This window comes from Dipteris shenzhenensis, chromosome 16 (assembly GCF_047967505.1).
Source record: "Dipteris shenzhenensis isolate YYH24624 ecotype China chromosome 16, Dip_SZ_1.0, whole genome shotgun sequence".
In the NCBI taxonomy this organism is placed as follows: Eukaryota; Viridiplantae; Streptophyta; class Polypodiopsida; order Gleicheniales; family Dipteridaceae; genus Dipteris; species Dipteris shenzhenensis.
The window spans coordinates 35,280,103-35,293,026 of record NC_141611.1 but is presented as its reverse complement, the minus strand read 5'-3'; the positions used below and the strand labels follow the sequence as shown (position 1 = coordinate 35,293,026).

General features: G+C 40.0%; 1 pseudogene; it reads right to left on the bottom strand.

Annotated features, from left to right (window-relative positions):
* Positions 1 to 9,972: 9,972 nt before the first annotated feature.
* On the bottom strand, positions 9,973 to 11,553 carry LOC147892887 (UPF0481 protein At3g47200-like; annotated as a pseudogene).
* Positions 11,554 to 12,924: the final 1,371 nt, after the last annotated feature.

Sequence of the window (12,924 nt, the reverse complement as noted above, 5' to 3'; positions counted from 1 at the left end):
AGCAATGCAAGCTTACAAATGAACATTTCAATCTTGGTATTTAATGAAGGCCTCGGTGCCATTATGTACATTTGGATGCAACAATCATTATGTAAGCATGCAACAATCAATATGTAAACAATGAAACATGATAAAAGGAAAGAGAAATCACGTAATAGAAAAAATAAGAAAAAGATAGAAAATTACACACGTTACACGCCAATTGCCGATCGTAAAGCATTGTACTCAAAAAAGAACATAGCACATTATTATTCATGTAATATGTAGTACTTAGACAATTAACACTTGAGACTTATTAAGGAGACACACCTTCAACGTTATCCACAACCTACAATATAAAATAGTATACATCAAATAGCAAAATGACTCCAAGATTATCTAAATCATATTTGGCAATCACACATATAGTGAGAAAGATTGTTATCGGGGTGATACAAGCCACCACATAAATATGGGAGCCCCACACTCGGATAACAACCATTGAGCACCTCTAGTCGACATGCCTATATACATGTTTGGAATTGCAAGCCACACACTTTCCTTTGACCCCACTTCTCTCTCTCTCTCTCTCTCTCTCTCTCTCTCTCTCTCTCTCTCTCTGTGTTTGCATGTAATCAGGGTGGGGTGATCAGACTAGCAATTGCAAGACACACACTTGGCTCCAAATGATAAATATTCAAAAATAAAACCTGAAAAGTCGTGTCAGATGTACCTTGTATGGTGCTCTCCAAGGTTTTTGTCTTGATCTCCATGTACTATGTCTCTAAAACCTTTGGCATTTGTGCTCTTACATCCTTCATTGATGTAGCATTAGCACCCCATTATTTCACCCACCTTATAGCCCAAGGCTTGTCAACCATTTGGCCAAGGGCATGTGCTTTTTAATGATCCACATCAGCTCTTCTACTAGCTAACTCCTCACTGAAGTCAATAAAAATAGGAAAGTTGAATAAGTAACTTCAGCGTTGACCAATTAGGTAGCCATTTTGTCGATTTGGTGATGCTTGTTCTTCTTTCCACCATTGAGAATGAACCTTAATGATATCCACCAAATGATAGACATCTATCTTATTATTACTTTTCTCTACCCTTCCATATGCTCTAATGCCTCATATAAGGATATCTTTCCTATTTTTAGCAGCTCAATGATACATCGAAATAATTGACTTCTCATGAAACACAATGCAAGTACAACCTCTATATCTTGCACCGGGTGCTCTTCAAATCCTGGGAACTTGGTTGCATATTGTTTATTATACCCTTTAAGCATCAATAGAAGCAACCCTGCTTTGCTACCACAAATTAAGTTATAGGTCTCCTACTCTTTGTTGATAGTGTCTTGCCACACTTGATCCATAACTCCATACTTTTGTGAGAATTGATCTTATGTAGTAGGGACTTTGACCTTTTTTATTTAAGTACTTGGAGTCATCTTGAAATAGGCATTGGTAAGCAATGACCCATTAAAACTTGACCATGAATTCATGGTTTCCCTTCCATAATTCGTTAAGGGAAACCTTGTAGTCTTCACAAAATGCTTCCTATAAGTGGAAACAAACTTTTGTCTATCCAAGAACTTGTTTTCTGAGAGCATGTATCTCTTTACCACATCACCTTCTACTTCCTCTCATGAATTTTAGCCACACAAATAGCATCACTCTTACTGAAGTCTTCAAATACTTGGAAAAAGTCTCCATGCTTTTGAAATGTGGCATTAGCCCATAGAGGATCAATAGATTGAGCTCTTTTGGACACCATAGGATGTATAAAGCTTGTGGGGTTCACTCACAAATCTGTAAGCATGCATGTGGGTTCAACAGAACGGATTTTTAAAATCTTTTTTTTGCAAATTTTTTACACATAGAATGGTACCATTTTGAGGGTGCATTCATGGATTGAATTGCATTATATTCATGCCAAAATTCACTGATAAGGGACTTTTAAATTAGGCCTTAAAGGCATACGATGTAGAGGATTTACATATACTGAACCCCCTCAAGTAAAAAGATATTGCTTGTGGATGGTTTGATTTCCTTGCATTTTTATAGAGTTTTCATCAAGAACTCTGATCCAACAATCTAACCTCTCTTTTGTCACATAGGTGGACAACATAATAGCCATCTATTATATCAAAATTTTTATTCTCTCCAATTTTCTAATGTGTACTTGCATTGTGTTGTCTTTCACAGCATATCGTTTTCTTTCATAGTATTAGATCTCAGATTCTCTGATAACAACATTGGTGCAAGTTCATGAGCTTTCTGTGGCACAAAAACCTTAAAGAGTGATGCTACTAGTAGTCAAGAAGCCTAGCAACCGTAGTGTCAAGTGCTAATCATGCAAATTTTTTTACCCACCTTCATTCAAGGCAATCTTAATGGGACCAACTACACGCTTTGGAAGTTCAAGATTAAGATTAACACCATATTCGATGCATACGAGCTAATAAATATTATTATAGAATTGTATCTAGAACTAGGTGCAATAATAGACCCACGCAACCCCATCAACATGATCCCTCATGATCCAACTCTTCTATGTACTAATGTAAAAACATATATGCATAATATGCTATTGTTATCGGTGTAAGTGATTCTATATTGTTATTGATTTAGTAGCTGTAAAGTCTTTGTGTGTGGGGGGGAGGGGGGGCAGAAACCCCCATAGCCAAGGGATTAGGGGCATGAGACCTAGCCCCTGCCATAGTAGTGTGACTTGTAAATGGTCTATAGTCGGCTTGACAGTATGACTTTGAAAGGATCTATAGTCGGCTAATTGGTCAAATGCACCTAGTACACAATATAATAGTTGCCCCTCTTGTCTTGAGTTATCTTAGATCTTCATTGATCATAATCATCCATCAAAATCTATCTACATCAGCATCTAGGCTCTCTCTTAGGAATAGACTGGTGGACAACATAACAACGGTCATCTGAATCAATAGCTTTGGTCTATTATAACTTTTATTCTCTCTAGTTTTCTATTGTGTACTTGCGCTTTGTTGTTACCTTTTGATGTGTACCATTTTCTCACTTACAAGAACGTGGATTCAATTGAATGAGAGGATATCTGCAACATTCTCTTTGATGTCACAAAGGTATGATGTCACCAAGTAGCACTATTTCTTTTATGAATTGCTCTGTGCTTTGTCTTGGAGTGATATACTAGATTCTTTTCGAATGCTTGAGCCAATTGATTATCACAGTTTATCATTGTTGTCTTTGTCGGGGCTTTGTCTCTTCAAAGTTATCTATTTCTGACAATAGTCTTCTTAGCCTTATAGCCTCACAGGCACATGTTGTGAGTGACCTATATTGTTCTTCAGCTGAAGACAAAGAAACAATTGGTTGTTTGTTTGACTTGTTTCAACTTCTTGAAGCTATCATTGCTTTCCTCTCTGTACAAAAGTGCAGTACTAATTTCTTCCCATTGAAGTTTGTAGTAGAGAGTATGATCTACATTGGACTTCATGCATCCTAGATTAGCAAAATACTTGTTGATTCTACTATACCAACTTTTGGGTGCTTGCTTTAAACCATAGAGTCTTTTCTTGAGATGGCAAACCTGATCATCTTTCCCTAGTTCAACATAACCTGTTGGTCGTTACATGTAGACTTCCTCATCAAGGTAACCATTGAGATTAGCATTCCTAACATCTATTTGAGACATATTCCATCTGCTAGGTGTTCACTAATGATATCAAGAATCGTATGGAATCCATCAAGTTTGCCACTACATCATAAGTCTCATCATAATCTTGACCATATTTTTGTGCAAATCCTTTTGCAAGTAGTCTAACTTTGTATCTTTCAATTCTTCCATCTGGATTGTACTTCACTTTGTAAACCCATTTGTTTGCTATGGCCTTCTTTCCTGGTGGAAGGTCACATAGCTCCCAAGTATTCCTCTTATAAAAAGCTTCCATTTCTTCATTCATAGTAGTTTGCCATTTTGGCTTATCAATTGCATCTTCAAAGTAAAATGGCTCTTCTGTAGCCATGATGGTAGTCATAAGAGCATAATTGGCAGTTTCAACCTAAATTGCTTTTCCTTTCTGAGCATATGTCAATCTGGTTGGTGGTCTACTTTCCCCAATAGATCGTTTGAGTTGTTGCTCTTCTCGGGGTGTCTCTGGCAATTCTTGCTCTTCTTAATCAACCTTTTCTATAGGTGATTGAGAAAACGGTGTGCCTATCTCCTGAGAATTTGATGTTTTCCATTCTAGTTCCTCATCAAAATTACATCTTTGGAGATGATGACCTTTCGGTTAATGGGATCACACAACTTCTATGCTTTGCTTTCTTCACTGTAGCCAACCATGATGCATTTTTGCATCCAATTTTTTGTGATGATCGTCATGTATGTGGGCATATGCTATGCAACCAAATATGTGGAGATGCCCAATGCGTGGCTTCTTGTAAACTAGTGAATGCTTCATAAGGTGTCATACCCTGAATCAGTTTGGTCGAAAGATGATTAAGCAAGTAGTTTGCAGTGGCAATTGCTTCTACCTAATATTGATTTGGAAGATGCTTCTCATTGATCATGGCTCTAGCACTATCTACTAAAGTATCGTTCTTACTTTTAGCTCTTGCATTTTGCTGAGGAGTATCTCCACATGTGAATTGTCTTCGAATGCCATTACTTCTGCAAAAGTCATTAGGGGAGAATTGGGGTCTCAAAAGGGCCTCATAAGGAATGGGTTAAGAAATGGATTAATTAGTGCAAGTCCTCTTGTGTGGTCCAAGGGAGTCCTAACCCCCCCTACCTAGGTGGGTTAAGCCCAGTTGATCCCACCTCTTACACCTAGGAGGGGGCCACCTTATACACCGAGGGGGCACTTTTCCCAAAGTCAAAATTTTGATTTTCGAATTTGAATTCCCTCTCTCTTCCTCCTCCCCCCATCCTCCTCCTTGTCTCCCTCCTCCGTCCTCTTCCACACGTCCCATTCCTCCTCCTCTTCCTCCTCCTCCTCCTCCCTCCCCCTACCTCCCTCCTCCCTCCCCCCCTCCTCCTCCCTTTGTCCACACGCCTCCTCCTCCCTCCTCCCACATGCATCCTCCTCCTCCCCCTACGGCTTTTTCCTCCTCCTCCCTCCTCCCACATGTGTCCTCCTCCTCCCCCCCTTGCTAATTTTTCCTACTCCTCATCCTCCCTCATGCTCATCCATTGGATAAGCACATATATTGGACTAAGATTCTACCTCATGGGCTACTTTTTGACATAAATAAATGCCACAGACAAATAGTGGTACGTTTGCGATGCTCCACATCATTGGAACTCATTTAGCCATTCAAAATCCTTTAGGGCTGATGTCATATTACACACACACTCACTCACACACATACACACACACAGGGTAAGTTTTTAAGATGGCTTAATCATATTAAATCAAGATTATAGTTTGCATGGATGAGGTTCCATGGATCTTTCAGGCATTGACACACTTGGAGTGGATTTCCACTCTTACTAATATTAATTTTTAAAGTATATTAAAATTAATATATACTTTTTAAAGTACATTAAAAACTCCTCATGCTCATGCCTACTCCTCCTTTCTCCTCCTCATGCAAGCTCCTCTTGATTCATGCTCATGCCTACTCCTGTTGCTTCTACTCCTCCTACTCATGCATATTCGTCTACCTTCATCCTCACAGGCTAGTCCTCCGCTTGCTTCTCCTCCCTCATAATCCTTCATGGTCCTTCTCATCCCTCCTCAAACATCGCCTACCTTCTATCATGGCCTATCACACTCTCTGTAAACTCTGCGACTATTGATGGCACCATTTGTGGAGATCTCCCATGTTACCATGTGACCGTACAATTGCAGATCAATATGTGATCGATGATTATTTTTTTCAAGAAAAGAAGCATCTTGAACCTCAATAGGTACTCTAAAGAGGAGAATATGAGATAAAATGTTAATTTCGTTAGTGTTTCAATGTAATTTCTTACTTTGGATTATCCACAGTGGTGCATTGCTTTTGCTAAGGTTCCCTTAGTTGTTCTTTCAGGACCTTCATGGAGGATGATATGAGAATGGTGGGCATGGATGATATGGACTCTTCATATTGAAAGACACAAAGTCATGCATGAGCAAGTTGTTTTGGAGGTGATGCAGGACTTGAAGGGAATGTTGAGAGTTCACGCTCAACATCATGTGATCATGTGTGCATAGCACCATCACATGATCATATGTGCATAGCACTAGCCCGTTTGAGTTCGACGAAAACTGCTTGGGCTATCTCCATTTGCAAAGCTTTATTCCTTGCATAGGAGGACCCAACTATACCATGATAGAACTGCTCGAACATCTCATGAAGAGCATTACTTCCATTAATCCCCCCTCCATGTCACGTACTCTTGAAATAAGCACCTCGAGCTCTATAATGAGACTTCCCTTGGGCACTCCATGCATTCAAGGAACCGTATTGGCAAAGAAACCATGGACCATGAGCATAAAGAATGTGTTGCATACATAGAAAAAACACATGAGGTAAACAAGAATAAATTGATTGCAATTAAAATTTTGAAAATAGCAAAGACTAAACATACCATGTAGTGAGAGTAATGTGTGATTCACCCCATCCATCTACCATGGCTTCAATGAACTCTTTCACAATGACTTTATATAGTTGCACATCATCATCATCTATGGAAGGCTTCCTCAAGATCTTGACTAGAGTATCCAATTCTTTCCAAACACATATTCTCAAGGTTCTGACATGAAGATCAGCTTCCAAATTAGTCGTGCAATCACATAACTTTTTCCAATAATTCGAGTGTAGATTTAATCGATGTTTTCCATGATTGGACAAAAACCTTCATGTCTTAGAGCCTCCCATGGACACTTTATTTTCCTAACAATTGTGTGTCTTTGATTAGCTTTACGTTCCCCCCATGTAGACCCATGCTCGAGAGTAAAGCTTTGACCCTTGCTATACATGATGCCACTCTCTCCTCCGGTTTCATGTTCCATGCATATACAATGTGCAAGTAAAGCAATTTATCAATGAGCCACATCTCCGCATGTAACACATAGAAATGTACTCTTTGTATGGAATGTCTTGGATCCCAATTTTTATCATTGTGATCTCTATTGGGTGCAGCATCTTGATTGCAGCTCATTACTCCATTGCTCCCAATACATCCGTTTGTTAGCCTCATCATCTGTGATGTCATTCATTACATATTTATCATTCCCAAATTCTTTTTCTCTTTTAACTTACTCTTTCCCTCTATGTATTCCTATGTTACTACCTCGAGTTTGGTGTGAGTGCATACAATAAAGACATGGATATGTCGCATTTGCATTCAATTCCATTCCAAACATACACTTCAATGTCTTAAGATCTCCTACCATGTGCCATTCAACTACTCATTTCAAGAATGAGTGTGTCTCTTTAGGAAGTTCAAACGCAACAAGCCACCAAATGTGCTTTTCCGATTGCACACTAAAATCTTCCCTAATTTCCTTATCTTTGGCATGTCCAAGGGCTTTATTCATCAAAGTAATACTAACCCTCTCCAACTTGTGGCCTTTTACAATGTCACACTCATCCAATTTGATAATAAATACTAACTTTCCTTCACAATCTGAAAGATTAAAGATTTACATGATTAGAAAAGATTTCAATAAAAAATCGAGCTCTCTAAACAATATAATTTTAACATACCCCATGCTTTCATGTTGTAAAACTCCACCATTGCAGCTTGGAAGCTTGGACCCTACGTACATCCAAAAAAACATAATTTTTCTCTGTGTACTCAAAGGTTCCTGGTCCTTGGTTTGCCCCTTTGGTAGTTGGACCTCCTTTCTTTTTGCTATGTTGGACATTTGTCTTGTTTGTGCCTTCCAATGTCATGCTTTCTGAGATGTATATAAATCCTCCCAACAAATCTTGAACAACAGAATTTGTTTCTTTCCTTGCATTTCTAATGTTATACTGGTCTCGACAATAGAGGGTTCTTAATGCCTTGACCTCGAAGTGCATTTACAAAGACATTATACACAGCTAAGTACCCTTGCCGGCTAATGCCAGTAGCATCACATGCATGGACAACTGAATTCTTTCTTCTTAATTATACTCTTTACGGCACAAAGTTTGTCAAAGGAATTTCTTCCAATAACCTTCTCCATAAATTTTCTATAGAAATCATGGTAACATTAGAAAAATAAATGACTCATTTGTAAGTAATGCTTCATAATTACAAAATAGTCCAAATATACATACCTTGTAGCTTTCACCCTGTGTTTCCTAGCTCCACCACCATATGCCAAGCTCTCCATTGGTTGCACGGGCTTGATCCTATGCTTGTAACCTAGAGGGGTTCTTTTTATCCTTTCTAATCTCCTAGTCAAAGTAGCAAGCTCTTGTTGGATACACCAAGCCTTTTTCAACAGTTCATTCTTCTCATCTATTAATCTTGTGACCTCTCTTTTGCAATTTCTGAGTCAGCAAGTTTTTTTGGTTCTTGGGTTAGTTGTTCTTGGAGGTTATGCATGGTATCCCTAAGTATCTTTGTCTCTCCTTCCATTCTCAATAAGTGAACCTTCGCAAAGTGTGCTTCAGCATTGGAATGGCCGATGCATTTACAATATCCTAGTAAGCCTTGAAGACCATCACCTATGTATTGAATCAAACTCGTCACATTTTCAAACAAAGGTGGAGCACCTATCAAAGGATCCACTAGATAGAGTTCACCAACACTCCATAAGTTGACATGCTTTCTTCCTTATTGTCATCGTAATTGATATAGTGTATCTTTGCGGGCAAACTTGTGGCCATAACATTAACGAGTTGTGGCATACTCTGGTGCAACTTCGATGTGCAACGTGCTTTTTCGTGGCTTATTGGTGCGATCTTCCAATGGAGCCATGAGAGGGATTTAGAAATAAGGCCTTGGATCACTTCAAAGAATAAAATAGCATCAATGGAAACAAGTTTGGGACAATGGAAAGATATAATAGGATCAATGGAAGCAAGTTTGGGACAAAATGATGAGAAGAAATTGGATTTGGGTGTTGCAAAGTGCTTATGATAGAAGGAGTATGAATGTGGGATTGGAAGATGAATACGGTGAGAAAGAGTAGGATTTAGATGTTGAAAAGTGATTTGGGTGCATAGGCATGGTTTGGGGGAAGGTTTTGAAGAGTTTTGGGCCATTTTGGGCACTTTTGGAAATTTTTCAATTTTTGGGCTAAGGTGTACCCTCGAGATACTTTTTGGGAATGTGGACCACCTAAAGGTTGTTAAGGGAGTTAACTTTTTGAGAGTGGGGGGGCCCTCAAACTCAGAGAGGGAGGTGCACTTTTGGGAACCACTAAGGACCTAGGGAGATGTACTTTTTTGTCCCCATATGGGGTGATGGGACCCTTTGTAGGCCTTATTAGTTCTTAACCCATTTTGCTAATCCACTCCTTATGAGGCCCTTTTTTAGTCCCAAATTCCCCTAATGTACTCAATCGGCACGTGACTCAAAATTGAATTAATGATCATTGCCAACAAGTGTGATAAGCACTTTAGCAAAAGGTCCATGAATGTAGACTCACTTGCTCTTTGAATGTCCAAGGGTAACTACGCACAAGATAGAGAAGGTAGGGAAAGGCCATGGGTCAAAGGGTTCTCTAAGGAAAGGCCATGGGTCAAAGAGCAACATGGGCAACTATGCACAAGATAGAGAAGCAAAGGACAAACCACGGTCAAAGTAAGAAAAGTCCAACATACACTATTAGGACACGTCTCAATGCAAATTGTACGAGCAAGTGCCTAACCCGTCGGAATTCTAATCATACACCGTGAAATTTTAGAGTTTTGCACTTGAATTTGAATTATTCATACAAGTTGTTAATACTTGAAGCTGAACTAATCTACAATTGTTAACTTCAACCAAAGACACCATTAAGCAGGTTATTGAAGGAAATGAGATTGCTTTAGTATAGATGGGCTGCATACATGGTCTACGGTGAGCGATTACAACAGCAGAGGTGTGAGTTTCCGGGGCTTCTCATCCCGCTTATTTAGTCAATAAGATAGTCGCTTACAATGCGACATACGAATAGGATTTTTTTATCGCCAACTGCATCCATTATCTATGGGGACATTCCGAGTTTAAACAGGTGAGTCACTGCATCTCTTTCCTATATGCTCATGTACTCAAGACATAACACTTCCGAACGTTGGCCGTGCTTACCCTTTTGAATGCTTATCGTTCCGGTACAGTAGAGTAGTGTACCACAGAGTTAGGAAGGTCATGACTAACAAAGCTGCTCCCGATATAAGAGAAGCCACCAACCAGGGCCTTGACAGGTAATTGTGATAGAATTCCGCCCACAAACGAGTAAATATTGACTTGCAATACTTCCTTGCGTTGTCTGCAGCAATTTTGTATTTGTGCGAGAAAGTGCAGACTGTGTTTCTGCACAGCCCATTCCACATCTTAGCAACAATTTCGTTGCTACCTATGTTCTCCGTAATGATCTTGCTTTCTACAAGCAGCTCCACGTCTTCTGGAGTATCTATGAGAAAATCCATGAAATGGAGATAGGAAAGAACGTCCACCCTGTCAGTCTTATGGCAACTCTCGTAGGCGATCAGGTTCCTGAAGTATTTTTCAGTGTCGTCGCTCACACGGATTTTGGGGATCCTTAAGGTGCCCTTTTCGAAGGAGAGCTCGTTCAAGCTTCCTCCGTGGCCACGCAGCGATACCCCCGACGTATATAGCTTTCTTGCACCCGGGACTTCGTCAGGGTAAGGTTCGATGGGATATTCGTCAAGATCTCCGGAGGTGTTCATGCAGACAATGGCATACATGCAGTCTAGAAGATGTTTTCCGGATTCTATACTCAAATGCCTTACCCTGTCGAGGACTATCTTTTTGGATCTGGTGAAGGGAAGAACCCGGTGTGCCATTGTTGCCAGAAACAGCCCGTCTCCTTGCCTCATCTTTGTGTGTGCATCTGCCCTCCATCTTGATAACTTGTTCCACAGCAAAAAGAGGAATCTGATTTTCCACGAGCAGTAGATCTTGCAAGATTGCCTTTTGAACAGGACGCGACATTTTCTTCTGATATATCGGGTAGAAACGGGAAGTTGCTACATCTTGGTTGAAGCTTTTTAGCTCGTCCTGTATCTTTTCAGCGAAAGAAGGACGATTATCTTGAAATACAGAATGCAAAATTGCAGCGATGAAACAGGCATCCTTAGCTATCATTAGAGCTAGATCCGAGTCGCTCCATTGGTACTCTCTCAGCCGACCCTCGTAGAAGTCAAGTATTCTCTCTTTTTTCTTTTCCAGGAACTTGACAAGCTCACAGAAACGCCCATTTGGGATCATAATATCGCATGCAGTCATTTTATACTGCTCCATCTCCTCGAAAGCAGGACTGGAGGCTGCACTCTTGTTGAACGTGAGATTATGAAAGGGACCTATAGTTACCATCTGGGGAGTGAACATCGATTCATCCAAGCAGCGGAGAGGGAGAGGCACGCGGAAGATGGCAGCAATTTCGGCCTCTAGAGGGTCGATAGAAAACTCACGATGGTCAGCCATTCTGGTTGAAACTGTCTAATCAAATGGGGACAACAGCAAAGGCGATGGAAAACTATAGACCGAATGCGAATGTTTATTATATCGTGGTGTTTTTGAGTCTATGCGTGTACGGACTCAAAAGCTTTGCGTGTGTGGGAACTTTCCTTTGGCCCCAAGCTTAGCATCTTCATGCGCTTTACACCCTTGTTGGTGTTACGGTTTGCATGTGTGTCTCTATGTATGATGTGACGTGCACGTGCATGCTTGCACATGCCATGTATCTATGCATGTGTGTATATGTTCAAAAGGGTAAGGATTCCTATCCTAAAAATAGATAGTAGTTCCATGGAAACAACCTTGGGATGGTTAACCCTATACTCAACCTATTGGTTATTACCCTCTCCTTAAGTCCATTTAGAGCTCGCCATTTAGAGCTCGAGGCCCCACCTTAAGCTTAACATCATTGTCCATACATAATGTGCACATGTGGTGTGGGTGTGTATTGATTTAATGAAACTACACAAAAACACAAAGCACCCATAGACGCACACACGAACGTGTTTCTTTCACTTAAAAAAAAACTTACGAGTGCGTCTATTTGCGTGTCTATAGACCTACATCTATGGACACATCTATATAATAGACAGACGTGCCTATAGACACGCTATTAGACGCTCTATAGAAATTTTAAAAAAATAGAAAGATGCGTTCATAGACATGCTTATAGACGTTCTACAATTTTTTTAAAATAATAAAAGCAGAATTTTATGTGGTTGAACAGAATGCTGTGTATGTTGTGTATGCTGTGTGGTTACAAGAATCCCATTTCCACACTGTGCAATTCAATTCTTATAGCCAACCGCATTTTAATTAGCACGGTTGGCATTTTAATTAGCATGTCTATAGCTGATGATTATAATTCCGAATAAAACATTACAACTCCAAAACGTTTAGTTCACAAGGCATTCATTGATAGAACGTTGCACAAGGAAATTGAAAGCCAAAAAAATAAAAGGAGTATATATTAATTCATAGCCCAAAAAGTGCTTGTATGTATATATAGCATGAAGCCAAGCCACATCCTGTGGCTTCAAGTACAAAAAACAAAAGGAGTGTATATACAGGAGAGGCATGAAGCCAAGCCAATGGCTTTAAGTACAAAAAAGAGTGGCTAGCACTACTTTTACGTCTAATCTAAGTCATCCGCATCCTCGCTCCCTTCTTCCCTCCCTTCTTCATTGCCTTCTTTCTCCTCACTATCCTTATCTTCTTCCTCCTGATCAGCCCTTGGGGCCTGTAAACGAGGGACAACATGTATCAATGTATGAAAATTCGACTGCACGAGAGTACACTAGCGGCTCTGCGGGATAGAAGGGCCTCTGACAGGGAAGA